Below are 14,395 nucleotides of genomic sequence, written 5' to 3'. Positions count from 1 at the left end.
TCTTGGCTGATGGCTATGGAAACAGAAGGCTTTAAATGGTAATGTAAGGGAAGAGTGAGCATTTTTCTTGAATTCCTAGCTTGGGTAACTGAGTGGAGAGAGTACTACCAATAAAGAGAACAGAAGAGATGTAAAAGCCAGTTTGAGAGGGGAAGAATAGGATTTCAGGCAAAGTTTGAGATGTCTGTGTAATATCCAGGAGGAGAAATTCAATAGGCAATTGGATATATGTCTGAAGCTCAATAGAGTATTCTAAGATAGAATTTTAAGATTTGGTAGACATAAATGATTAGAGTAATAAAGAGAGCAAGAACACCAATAAATTATAAAGAATTGTTCCAATTCTTTAATCCTTGAAACATCACAAAAGAATGCATAGACAGACACACTCTAGTCAGTTCTATTTCTCTGGAAGGCCCTGACTAATAAAAAAGTGGATGTTAAACTAGAATGGGTTGAGAAGTAAACGAAAGGCAAGAAGAGTCTATGAGTATTAAATACTCTCTTTAAAAAGCTTTCCTATAAAAAGGAGGAGAGCTATAGAGCAATGGGTATAGGCAGAAGAGATCTGTAATAAACTAGCATGTTATATTAGATACAGAATAGGCTTTGGAGTAAGACAAATAAGAGTCTGAATTTTGTGCAGATATTTATAAGCTAAGCAAGTGATATAGCCCTCTGAGCTTCAATTTCTTCATCTATAAAACATTTGCAGGTTTAAATGGGTTACACATTATTTATAGTACCTAAAATTTAAATAGGGTAATAAATAATTGGTAGTCATTAATCATCATTATATTACTATTGAAAAAATTTAAAAAAATTCTCCCAATAGCAAAACTTCTCGAAAGAGTTACTTTCAACCATGACGATAATTGATCATGTTTATATGCTGAGTGGGGAAAACCAGTGCAAAGATGGAGACATGAGGCCCAGAAAAAGAGAGAAGACTACTTCAGAAAACAAATTTCTTCAGGAGACAGGATGGGATGGAGCTAGAATACAAGTTGTAGATATGCAGAAGGGTGTCCTTTCCTCTGTAATGGAAAGATGTCATGAGGCAGAGTAGAGATGAAGACAAATTTATAAAGGAAGAAATGGCATGTTGGAGAAATTCAACCCAAAGAAGCATAAATCTATTTGTGAAGGAGATGACATTACTTGCTTTACTTTCTGGGGTGAGAAAGGAAGGATGGCAGGGTGAAACAGTAAAGATTTAGAATAGCAGTCCTAGGGGCAATGTAGTATAGTGACCAAGAACCAAGAGGCTGTCTGGGTTTGAATTCTGGTTCCGCAACTTACTAGCATGACCTAGGATAAGTTACTTTACTTTGTATACTTCAGTTTCTACATCTGTATAATGATGTTAATAATTTCATATATCTTATGAGAGTATGATAATAAAATGAGAATGAGTTCATGTATATAAAAAGTTTAGAACTAGGCTGGTTGTACAATTTACTGTCCACACTGGAACCATTTTGAAAATGAAAGGGGGCACTATTAAAACCTAGGAACAGATGTTATGTTGGGGCTGTTCCAGGCAATCTGGGACAAAAAAAGTCACCCCATCAACAAGGTTAACTCCCCATTTGTAACCAATAATGTAACATTGAATATTTTGTTGAAGGTAAGCTCTGTGAGGACTTTTTCCCATCTGTATTGTTCTCTGCTGTATCCTGATTTTTTAAAAAACTTTTTTAGTTGTAGATGGACACAATACCTTTATTTATTTATTTATTTTTATGGTGGGTGCTGAGGATTGAATCCAGCCACCTCATACATGCCAGGAGAGTGCCCTACCGCTAAGCCACAACCCCAGCCCCTGTATCCTGATCTTAATGCTTGGAATGGAGTAGGAATTTAAGAAATATTTGTTGAAAGAAGAAATTTGCTAAATGTCTACTCTAAGGAATGGAAAATGACTAACCAATGACATAGAAGGCTGACAAATGGCACTGAAAATCCTGTGTAAGACATTTAAATTTACAGTTTTATCAGTCTGCATGTTCTGTAATTGTAGCCTGCAGTGTTCAGCATTTGAGGGAAGAGAGCAGATTACTTCAAAGTTGAAGACTGAAGGTGGGAAAAATAAAAGGCCATTTTATAATGGGACTGTTCTCCAGTTCGCTTTCTTATAATATTCAGACAAATACAACATTCTCGGCCGAATTTTATGGTTATGAAAACTTTTTGAGATATGCCTTTGTAAAAATTTGTATACCATTATACTAATGTATTAGTGAGAAGTTGTATTTTGTCATATTCATGGCTTCTGCTATTTTTAAATAGGGAAAGAGAATATGAATTCTTTTTGTATTTATTCATATATTTGAGTGCCAGTTCTTGAATTTTGCCTCATTTCATTTACTCAGTTAGGTACTGAGATATCAATATTCAAAGATGCTTGTACTGATATTTCCAGATTTCCTCTTAGAACTTTTGTAATTGTGACACTTCTGTATTATTTGTAAACTTTTAGAGTCTTTCATTCTGATAATATAAACTGAGATTCCTTGGAACTTTTTAAAATAAATACTTTTTATAGTAGATGGACACAATACCTTTATTTTATTTTTATGTGGTGCTGAGGATCGAACCCTAGCACATGCTAGGCAAGCGCTCTACCAACTGAGCTACAGCCCCAGCCCACTCCTTGGCACTTTTAAGAAAAGAAGATAAAAGTCATAGAAAATGAATTTTTTTTTGGCTTCTGTTTGCTTTAAAACTAGCTATTTAAACCAATAATTCTCGGAGATTAGGTCAAAGTTGTCTAACTAAAGGGACTGGGAGGAAAAAAAAAAACTTAAAGTATGAAATGCAGAACTACATAAATTTTGTGGTATAAATACTCCTTCAAAAATACTGCGTACTTTAGGTGCTACTAAATTTGTGGCAGTGATAAAGTAATGTAAGATATTAGCAATTATTTCATAACTGCTATTCCAAGATGTTCTATTTTAATAAAAACTTTGAGTTTACAGGTGAAATTAATGCTGAGTAGTGTCAATGTCATGAAAAAATTTCATACATAATAAAGATAAAATTGCTAATTCTTCAAAGAAAGAAAATGGATCAAACATGGACAGAACTCTAGTAACTTAGAATTTAAACTAGTGAAATCTAAACAGAAGAATCAAGTTAACCTATAAGTGAAAAATGACAAATGAAAATATAACTTTCAAATAACCACTCTATTCTTTAAATAGCCAGCTTAGAATTTAAAAATTACCATCTGCTTTGAACACTTATTATGGGTAATATAAATCAAAACAGCAGTTAAGCAGGCTCTGACCCAGAAGAATATGATAACAAGTTAGTGGATTTGTTAAAAATTAGTAAATCAGAAACTTGTATTGCAAGAAAGAGAAACACACAGATAATCTTAACATAAAAAATAGTAAAGGAAGATCGTGAGTTCAAAACTAGCCTTAGCAAAAGCGAGGCACCAAGCAACTCAGTGAGATCCTGTCTCTAAATAAAATACCAAATAGGGTGGGGATATGGCTCAGTGGTTAAGTGCCCTGAGTTCAATCCCTGCTACCTCCCCACCAAAAAAAAAAAAAAAGGTAAAGAAAGATTAAATATTTACAAAAATGACAGAAATAGTAAGTTAAATACAGTGCACTGTAAGATCATTTTCTACTGTCCACAGCAAAATACAATTGAAATATCCAACTACTACAAAGAACTGCTACTTATCTATCTCCAGAGTATGATAGTTTTTAAAAGGAGAAGCCACTTTACAAAATAAATCGAAAAAAGATGAAGTTAACAAATTGGCGATATTCTTAGTAGGCTGAAAGATCCCTATGTTCTTTTTCATTTTACATACTGATGAAGAAGTAAATACTGGGGAGATATGAATTGGAGTTGGAGAAGTGAGGGATTGGTAGGCTTTTTGGTGAAGAGCCAGATAGCAAATATTTGGAGTTTTATGGCCCATATAATCTCTATTGCAACGACTTAAGTCTGGCATTGTAGCACAAATGCAGCCACAACCAATAAGTAAACAAATGGGTATGGATTTGTTCCAGTAAAACTTTATTTTCAAAAACAAATAGCAGGGCTGGGGTTGTGGCTCAGCGATAGAGTATTCGCCTAGTGCATGTGAGGCCCTGGGTTTGATTCTCAGCACTACATATAAATAAAAATATAAATATAAATAAAAAGAAAGGTATTGTGTCCAACTACAACTAAATATATATATATTAAAAAAAAATAACAGGGGCTGGGGATACAGCTCAGTTGGTAGAGTGCTTGCCTCACATGCACAAGGCCCTGGTTTTAATCCCCAGCACCACCAAAAAAAAAAAAAAAAAAAAAAGAACAAAACAAACAAAAGCAAATAGCAGGTTGTAGTCTGCTGACTTAAGTTGTAGGTGGACACAATACCTTTATTTTATTTATATGTGGTGCTGAGGATCTAACCTCGGGCTTCACACATGCTAGGCAAGTGCTCCACCACTGAGCCACAATCCCAGCCCTAGAAAGTGATCATTAATTAAACCGTTTTGGAAAGACAATTCATTATATTGAAACATTAGATCTGTTTGTAATTGTGTCCCTAAATCCTGCTACCTCATTTTTTTGACAAACATATTTATATTCTATTATTTTAAACTGTGACTCCCATCTTAGATGCTGTCCAAATCTAAAATTCTATGATTCCCAAGGTCACTGAGGAGATAAAACATGCAACTAACCAATATAAATAGAAGTGATATTTAGAGGCAAGATAGTACCCAAGATGGGCTAGGCATATGATACAGAAGAGCAAAAAGGTTAAGCAGATGTTCTAATGTAAGCTAAAGCAAAGAAATGCTATAAAGACACAGGGATGCATAATTTGGCATAGCTATGAAATATTAAGAAGCAACAGCATCAAACAGACCAATTTGAGTAAGAGGCCCAGAGGAAGTCACTCTTTCTGAGCAAAAATGATTTGCATTTCTACTGTGCAAAGTTCTTTCAGCTACAAATCAAAGGTCTTCAAGGTACCCAGTGTGTTAAGAATTGCTGGTCAGTCTTTCTGTCATACCTACACACAGAGATAACCCAGTCAATGAAAAAAAACGTAATAACCATACATTGGGAAGGCAACTATGATACAGTGTGCCTTTTAATAAGTGAATAAGAGACTTCTTTTACAGAGAACTTGGCTTCATTTTTTTTTAATTTTAAACTTGAAGACAAGCCTTGAAGTCTATAATTTGGTATTTGAACTTCTGAACAGAATGGTGTAATGGAAAAATACAATGAAAATTCCCCAAAGCAGTGAATAGACAGAATCACAACTTCTTAGCCATCTCCAATGGCTACTTCATTAAAAATACAATAGTATTTAGTCTGGGACACTAAGATACACTATTTCCGATAGTTTCTTAAATAAGAGAGGACAGTTAAAGGCTTTGGGAAAAAAAATAAGGATAAAAGTATATCATGAGCCAAACAGCAAAGAGACTTTTAGAGACAATTCAGTTCTTCTAGTTTGCTAAATCACTTTACCGAGGTGGGGTATGAGAGAGACCTGGGGATTATTTTAACATTAGGTGCCTATTTCAAATATACATATGTAGAGAAAGAAATGTGCATGTGCCAGTTAAATATATCTAATAGCTAAAAGGAAAAATTTACAGGTATTTCAAATTTGACCTGTGCAAAATCAAATTCATCATATCCCTTTCTCACAATGAATGACATCCCTTTGGTCATCCACATGTGAAAGTTGAATTGCATCTTATGTTTTCTTTTCCACATCCCTAAGTTGAATGAATGAAATGAGTGTGGAGCATGTTCTCTCTCATCCAATGTCCCTGGTAGTGTTGGTCCTTCTGTTTGAAGTCCCCTTCTTCTCTAACTTACTTTATTGTGTTTCATAATTTTAAATCTTGGTCTTAGGTGTCATTTTCTAAAAGCTTGCGTGAATTACAACCTATCTAGTCCAAGCACTTACAAGCTTTGTGACTAATATCTAATATTTCCTCCTCTCTTCCATTAGCACCTGTTATTGTTCAATAATTTGGTAACCATTTCTTAACACTATCTGATTCCCAAGGTGAACTTGGGAACAGCATATTTGTCATTCATTTAGTAAACTCAAATATTGTGGCGCAACTATTAGATCACATACTTACTATTCTATCAACTGAAGATTCAGCAGTGAACAAAATAAGTAAAGATCCCTGTCCTCAGAGAGCTTATATTTTAGTAAAAGATATAAATAAATAAAATATATGGAATGACAAATGGTGGAGAATAATAAAGCTAGGAAGGAAAATAGGGATATATCTATATCTATATGGAGAAGGCTGGTATCTGTATGTTAAAATAGAGTTGCCAAGGAAGTACTCATTGAGATGGGGCTTTTGAGAAAAGAGAAGGAAATGGAGAAAGTGAACCACACATATATCTCTGGTGATATGTGTTCTGAACTAGAGGTAATAAAGAATTTTATAAAGGCCTTGAAGTAGAAGTATATCTGGTGTTTAAAGAATTAGCAAGGAGGATAGTATAGCTTGAACAGAGATAGTAATAGGGAGAGTAGAACCAGATAAGAGGAAAAAAAAAAGGAAGAGGGAATTCATGTCCAGTGTCCTTCAAGGCCTAAAAAGCTTTAGCTTCTACTCTGTTGTCAGGAGCCACTGGAGGATCTGGGGCAGTGGGGCAACAAAACTGGACTTCTGTTTTAAAAAGATCACTCAGGCTTTCTTGATAGGAGATGCTAGGGGGACAACAATGGAAGTATGGGAATTAGGATGCTGCTGCAATGACTCATGTGAGAGGAGAAGCTAGTTTGGACCAGGGCAATAATGGTTTAGTTAGAATTGATTAAGCTATAGCAGACAGGAACTGCTAATTGGCTGGATGTAGGTTGTAAGAGAAAAGAGGAAAGTCAAGGTCATCTGGAATTTTTGGTTATAGCATAGGGACAGACAGAGTTGCTGTATATTGAGTTGAGTAAGACCAGAGGAGATGATAATGATACCTAGCACTTACCTATGACAGGAAGCTATTTTTTTTTGTACACTTCACTTTTATTTATTCATTTAATCTTCACAGCAATCACATGAGGTAGACATTACTCACAAAGCTTGTAAGTGCTTGGACTAGAATTAAACAGAAGGAATCTGTCCTTTACTCCTACGCTATATTGCTTCTACGACAGAAGAAGATGTCTGGAGATAAAAATTTCAAAACCATCAGCATAGTATTTAAGTCATGACACTCAATGGGTTCATCATGGGAGAGATGCAGGCAGGAAAGAGTCCACAGACTGAGAGGTAGACAGTGATAAAGGAAGCAGAAGGGTCTGATTTCTAAACTATGAATGAACAGGGTTTCAAGGGGTATGGAAAGATGAGTTATGTCAGATTCTACTGATGGTCCAAGAAGAGTGACAGGCTCATTGGAATAATAATATAAAAGAAGACTTGACAAGAGCAAGCAGCTCTGGTGGAGTGATAGAGATGATTAAATGGAATCAATAAAAGAAGGACAGCAGGAACTGAAGTGTACCAAGAAGAAACTTTTTTTTTAAAAAAAAGATGGTTTCTTTTTATAATGATCCATGAAATAAAGAAAACTGATTATAGAGGAGAAAGCCGGTTGCATTGTTAGAATAAGAGCAGAAATAATAAAAATGTAGTGGAAAGTCGGCCTCAGGACAGAGGTAGTTCATCCCTTGAATAGAAGGGAAAGAGAATATATGAGTACGGCTACAGATAGGTGAGTGGATGTGGAAGTTGGCTTTTGTGAAAGTCTTCTTCAGATTGGTTTTATTTTCTCAGTGAAGTATGAAGCAAGTTGAAAACAGAATAGAGTAAGAAATTCTAGAGGTTTAAGGAAAAAGAGGAGGCATGAAATAGTCATCTAAAAACAAGAGAGTAGTTGGGTTAAGAGAGACTGTCTTGTTGATCTTTGTAATGGATAATGCAACCCCTAGCAGGTTTTAAATACTATGACTTGAGGCTCTAGAACTACTGGGTTGTCATGAACACAGTGAGAAAAGATAACTCTGAAGGCTAATGATTTTTTTCTTTCTAGTCTAGAAAAGGTCAGTGAAAGACCTTTAACAATACCAGTTGATCATGGCATGGGAAAAAAAAAAATGAAACTATCTTCTGATGACTCTTGTCTTTTGTTTTGTTTTCACCCTCCTAGGAATTTATCATAAGGCACTTCCAGAGGAAAAATAAACTAAATCCTAAAAGATCCATCCAATAAAATATAAGAGGAGGTAAAATCTACACAAGAAAGAGCATGATAATTTAAAAAACAAGAAGGAAGAAAAAAGGTAGATATTTCTCCACTTTAAATAAAAGGATGATTAAGGAGGATAAGCATTAAGCATAATTTCTCATAGAAGAAAAAAATCTAAAATAGAATGCAAATATGATCCAAAGTACCATAAAATGTTTTATTCTCAAGAATTAGGTAAAAAAAAAAAAACAACATAATCATGCATTTCTTTTCAATCAAGCATTCTTTAAAACATAACCATTTTTAATGGCACTATTTAACAATTACAAAAAGATAAAAACTTTAAAAAGTATATTTAACAATATGTTAAGAGGATCTGCTAGAAAAAATATTCTAATTCTTTTAGTGATTTTTATATAGTTAGAAGTAAATGACGTAATAGCTTAGGGAGGATTTCACAACTCAAATGCCTACAGGGTTAAAGGCAGGTAACAAAATGAGAGGCAGGGTGAGTGTAGGATGAGTTCAGGGACTGTGATGAATAGGCAATCCAAGGGCACTACTGCCACATGGAAAGCATGAGATTTTGTCAGATTTTCTAATTCTTAAGAGAGGCTCATTTTTTAAAAAACTTTTTTTTTTTTTAGTTGTAGATGGAGATAATACCCTCATTGTTTATTTTTATGTGGTGCTGAGGATCGAACCATTGTCTGTCTCGTGCTAGGCAAGCACTCTACCCCGACCTACAGCCCCAGTCCCATGAGAGCTTCATTTTTCATATAAAAACTCTCCATGTTTAAAATATTTGCAACAAATTTCAAGTTTATGAACCCTGTTCAGGCCATACAATCCACATTTGTGTAAGTATTCCGGCCCTTGAGTTGTCTAGTGTCCTCTCATTAGATACTTCACCATTCATCCTAATTAAGAATATCCTAGGAAAGCAGAGACCAATACTTCACAATAAGAGAACATCAACATGGGGTAGGCCCAATCAACAAATGGGCCAAGGACCTGAACAGACACTTCTCAGAGGAGGACATACAGTCAATCAACAAGTACATGAAAAAATGCTCACCATCTCTAGCTGTCAGAGAAATGCAAATCAAAACCACCCTAAGATACCATCTCACTCCAGTAAGATTGGCAGCCATTATGAAGTCAAACAACAACAAGTGCTGGCGAGGATGTGGGGAAAAGGGTACACTTGTACATTGCTGGTGGGACTGCATATTGGTGCAGCCAATTTGGAAAGCAGTATGGAGATTTCTTGGAAAGCTGGGAATGGAGCCACCATTTGATCCAGCTATTCCCCTTCTTGGTCTATTCCCTAAAGACCTAAAAAGAGCATGCTACAGGGACACTGCTACATCGATGTTCATAGCAGCACAATTCACAATAGCAAGACTGTGGAACCAACCTAGATGCCCTTCAATAGACGAATGGATAAAAAAAATGTGGCATTTATACACAATGGAGTATTACTCTGCATTAAAAAATGACAAAATCATAGAATTTGCAGGGAAATGGATGGCATTAGAGCAGATTATGCTAAGTGAAGCTAGCCAATCCCTAAAAAACAAATGCCAAATGTCTTCTTTGATATAAGGAGAGTAACTAAGATCAGAGTAGGGACGAAGAGCAGGAGAAGAAGATTAACATTTAACAGGGATGAGAGGTGGGAGGGAAAGGGAGAGAGAAGGGAAATTGCATGGAAATGGAAGGAGACCCTCAGGGTTATACTGTGGAGGGGGTAGAGAGAGAGGAGGGGAGGGGAGGGGAGAGGAGGGGAGGGGAGGGGAGAGGTGGGGAGGGGGGAGGGTGGAGGATGGGAAAGGCAGCGGAGCACAACAGACACTAGTATGGCAATATGTAAATCAATGGATGTGTAACTGATGTGATTCTGCAATCTGTGTATGGGGTGAAGGTGGGAGTTCATAACCCACTTGAATCAAAGTGTGGAATATGATATGTCAAGAAATTTGTAATGTTTTGAACAACCAACAATAAAAAAAAAAAAAAAAAAAAAACCATGGGGTAGGCGAGAGAACTCTGTACCAAGTTTCAGAAAATCTTGGTTTCGGTGTAGGTGCTGCCATTTAGTACTAGCTGAGACATAGTCTTGAGCTTCTGTTCATTTATTTGTAAACTGCAATGTCATTTACTAATTCGCTGAGTTGTAAGTAGCAAATTAGAAAGTAGGTTGGAGCATACTATGAATTATAAAAACTGATATATAAATAAGTGGCTTTAAAATAAAAAAAAATCTTAACAAGAGCAACCAAAGAACACTATTCTCTTTGTTGTCAGTTGCCTCATAAAATGGGATTATAGATTATACTCATGGAGTTTCTCAAATACATTAAAATTGTAGAATCCTATTTAAATGTTAGGTGCCATGTAATTACCTAGTAAAGAAGTATTTGCTTAGTATGGCCAACTACACTAATAAAATGTGCAACTCTTTAGAGATTATTATGTACAAATTCATTTAAGACTTGTGCACATTACTTGATTTCCTAAGGCAATAAGCAATTTCATGTAGTTAGTTTGGAAAAAGTTTATCTCAGGTCCTCATTAGTTTTTTAAAAAAGATGTTGATAATACAGTTCTGTAACAGACCAGATTAAAAAAAATATATATATACATATATAAAATATTTGTTTATTTTTTAGTTGTAGATGGAAACAATATCTTTATTTATTTATTCATTTTTATGTGGTGCTGAGGATCAAACCCAGGGCCTCCCATGTGCTAGGCGAGCACTCTATAGCTGAGCCACTACCCCAGCCCTTTAACATGTATTTTTTAGTTGTTGATAGACTTTTATTTTATTTACTTATTTGTGTTGCTAAGAATCAAACCCAGTGCCTCACACATGCCCAGCCAGTGCACTACTGCTGAGCCCCAGCCACAGACCAGATTTATTTGCTCCACTCTTGCTAAAGTTTCTGGAGGTTCTGCTCCTATCAGTGGATAATGCAGCAATAGGGAAGGGACAGTGGTCAGGTCCAGGAGAAGGTAACTTGGGGAAAAGAGAAAGTAGTTCTCTTAGCTATCAGGGCGAACAGTTCTTCCATTTACCTACTTTTATGTAAAAGTGTTCAGGGGAAACATTACATTTCTTCATTACTGTTCATCCTGGACCATCAAAACACAGAGATTCAAAGTCAAAGTTTTAAAATTTATGAGGAACTATACTGGATCAAAACTCCCTAGTGGGGGCTGGGGATGTGGTTCAAGCGGTAGCATGCTCGCATGGCATGCGTGCGGCCCGGGTTCGATCCTCAGCACCACATATAAATAAAAATGTTGTGTCCACTGAAAACTAAAAAATAAATATTAAAATTATTAAAAAAAAAAAAACAAACTCCCTAGTGGGCCGGGGTTGTGGCTCAGTGGTAGAGCACTTGCCTAGCATGTGTGAGGCACTGGATTTGATCCTCAGCACCACATAAGAAGATAAATAAATAAAATAAAGGTATTGGGTCCATCTACAACTAAAAAATAAAAAATAAAAAAACCTCCCTAGCATATATTGTATTCTATGAAGATTCTTCATTTTTGGCTTTCCTCAAATCACTGTTGATCTGGCATACTCAACAAATCAGGTCTCTTCATCAGCCTATTTCTTGCAGACTACTATGGGGATGAACTGAATGATGGAAGATTTAAATCTCCAAATTAAATTTTTGCATTTGTAAGCACATTTGTAATAGGAGAATGTAATTTACCAAATTAGGTTGTACACACATATGAATATGTAACTACAAATCCCACTAATATGTACAAATAAAAAAATTAGAAAGAAAAGTGCATTCCCGGGCTGGGAGTATAACTCAGGAGAAGAATCTTGCCTAGCATGCATGTAGTCCTGGATTCTATCCCCAGCACTGAGAGAAAACAAAATAAAACAAAACCCAGCAACTTGTCCCCCAAAACAGTAACAAAGCACATTTCTGGTGAAAACATATATGAGTAATGCTTTTTTCCACTTCTTTTTCCAAACTCTTTGAATAAAACTTTTGACTTACTATAATTTTCAAAACTGTATATTAGAATAAAACTGCCCTGACATAAAAATAATTTTTCCCCTAATAACTTAAGAAAATAATTGATAGTCACATTTGTTCAGGGATGCCATTATGGGACCACTTAGCATCTTTGAAGGAAATCCTGTGGAAGTCAATCTCACTCCTGGGATTTAAATATATCCAATTTTCAATGAATTACAATAGATGGGGTAGAGAGAGAAGATGGGAGGGGAGGGGGGATAGTAGAGGATAGGAAAGATAGCAGAATACAACAGTCACTAGTATGGCAATATGTAAAAACGTGGAAGTGTAACCGATGTGATTCTGCAATCTGTATACAGGGTAAAAATGGGAGTTCATAACCCACTTGAATCAAATGTATGAAATATGATATGTCAAGAGCTTTGTAATGTTTTGAACCAATAAAAAAATTAAAAAATAAATATATCCAAATTTCAAAAATGTTAGTTTGAACCACTAAAAAAGATTATTTTCTTTTTTTAAAGAATGGTAGAGCAAAAGATTTATTATAAAGGGAAAATACACACTTGAAAATAGGAGTGCAGGCAATCAGAGTTGCAAAGATGATTCTTTAAATCTTTACTAAAAAGGTAAATTAACTAGAGATAAAATACAAAGTTAAATTATTCCCCTTTAAAAAGAAAGTTGGAAAGTAATAGTGAGTTTCTAGGAAGCTCTTCATTTACTGATATCTTTTAAATTTCCTTGTAAATAATATGAAAATAGAGTAATTGTATAGCATAGTGGTTTAAGAGATGGGCTCTGAAGTCAGATTATCTGGGTTCAAATTTGATCTTCAACTATTTATTGGATCTGTGAACTCAGGCAGGTAACTTGATCTCTGTAAACCTCAGTTTTCTCATTCTATAACTGAATATTAACTTTAAGGTTAAATTGATTAAATGAGATGATTCATAATTTTCTCTTATATTACATAAATTCAACATGTGACAAAAATGCAGTGAAAACAGCTAACAAGGGGCTGGGGTTGTGGCTCAGTGGTAGAGTGCTCGTCTAGCACATGTGAGGCCCTGGGTTTGATCCTAGTACCACATATAAATAAATAAATAAATAATTTAAAGGTATTGTGTTCACTATAACTAAAAAATATTAAAAGAAAAAAAAAACTGCTAACAAGAACAGCCACAAAATAGGTACACCATAGCCCCATTATATACAGTAATGACTGTCCACCTTGGGAATGATTTTGAAATGAGGGATATCTTTGTTACCTAATTCTATGTTATAACTTTTTAAAAATATGTACTATTAACATTGCTTTTCTATTCAGCAATACTTTCTACTACCTAGACACGGCTATTTTAACTACAGTAGATAAAACAGATCTCTAGGAAGATAACTGAAATTGTATGATAATTGTGATGATGTGGAATTGCTTTTAAAAATTCTATTTAGGAAAGAATAAATATTACACAAAAAATTTCCTTAACAATTATAAAATTTCCCAATAGGTATAATGCCAATTTATAATGCTATAAATGTCTGCACGAGTCTATTTATAGATATAAATCCTACATATTAAACAAACACAGATTTGCAGTGTTGGGGATCATCAAACTCATAGTCTCACGTATGCTAGGCAAGATCTCTACCACTGAACAATATCTGGGAATATAGCTCAGAGGTAGGTAGAGTGCTTCTGGGTTCAATTCCCAGTACAACAACAAAACAAAACATTAAAAAAAAACTCTTAAAGATAAACTTAGATACAAAAATATTAAAAATATATTTACCTATTTGTATACTGCCACCCTGTGTATTCTTTTTTGTTTTGTTTTTGTGGTACCCAGGGGCTTGTACATGCTTTGTAAGAACTTTACAACTGAGTTACATCATTAGCCCTGTATTCTTAATCTGAACATTAAACAATCATTACTAGGAAAATATCTACATTAAGTACCTTCCACATAACAAACATTTGGTAGACTAATAATTAAGACTTTGTTTTGGCAACAGTAGGGATTGTACTCAGGGGCACTCTACCACTGAGCTACATTCTCAGCCCTTTTTATTTTTTGAGATAGGCTATTACTAAGCTAAGTTGTTGAAGCTCGCATCAAACTTGAGATCCTCTTGCCTCAATCTCCTAAATTGATGGAATTACAGATGTGCACCAC

The 14,395-nt window shown here is 35.0% G+C and overlaps 1 protein-coding gene across 5 annotated transcripts in view; it reads right to left on the bottom strand.

Moving 5' to 3' along the window:
- Numb (NUMB endocytic adaptor protein) overlaps positions 1-14,395 on the bottom strand; it is a 178,292-nt gene that overhangs the window by 26,895 nt on the left and 137,002 nt on the right. The window lies entirely within an intron of this gene.

Source organism: Marmota flaviventris, chromosome 2 (assembly GCF_047511675.1).
Source record: "Marmota flaviventris isolate mMarFla1 chromosome 2, mMarFla1.hap1, whole genome shotgun sequence".
NCBI lineage: Eukaryota > Metazoa > Chordata > Mammalia > Rodentia > Sciuridae > Marmota > Marmota flaviventris.
The sequence above is the reverse complement of the archived record's forward strand: the minus strand, read 5'-3'. Positions and strand labels throughout refer to the sequence as shown.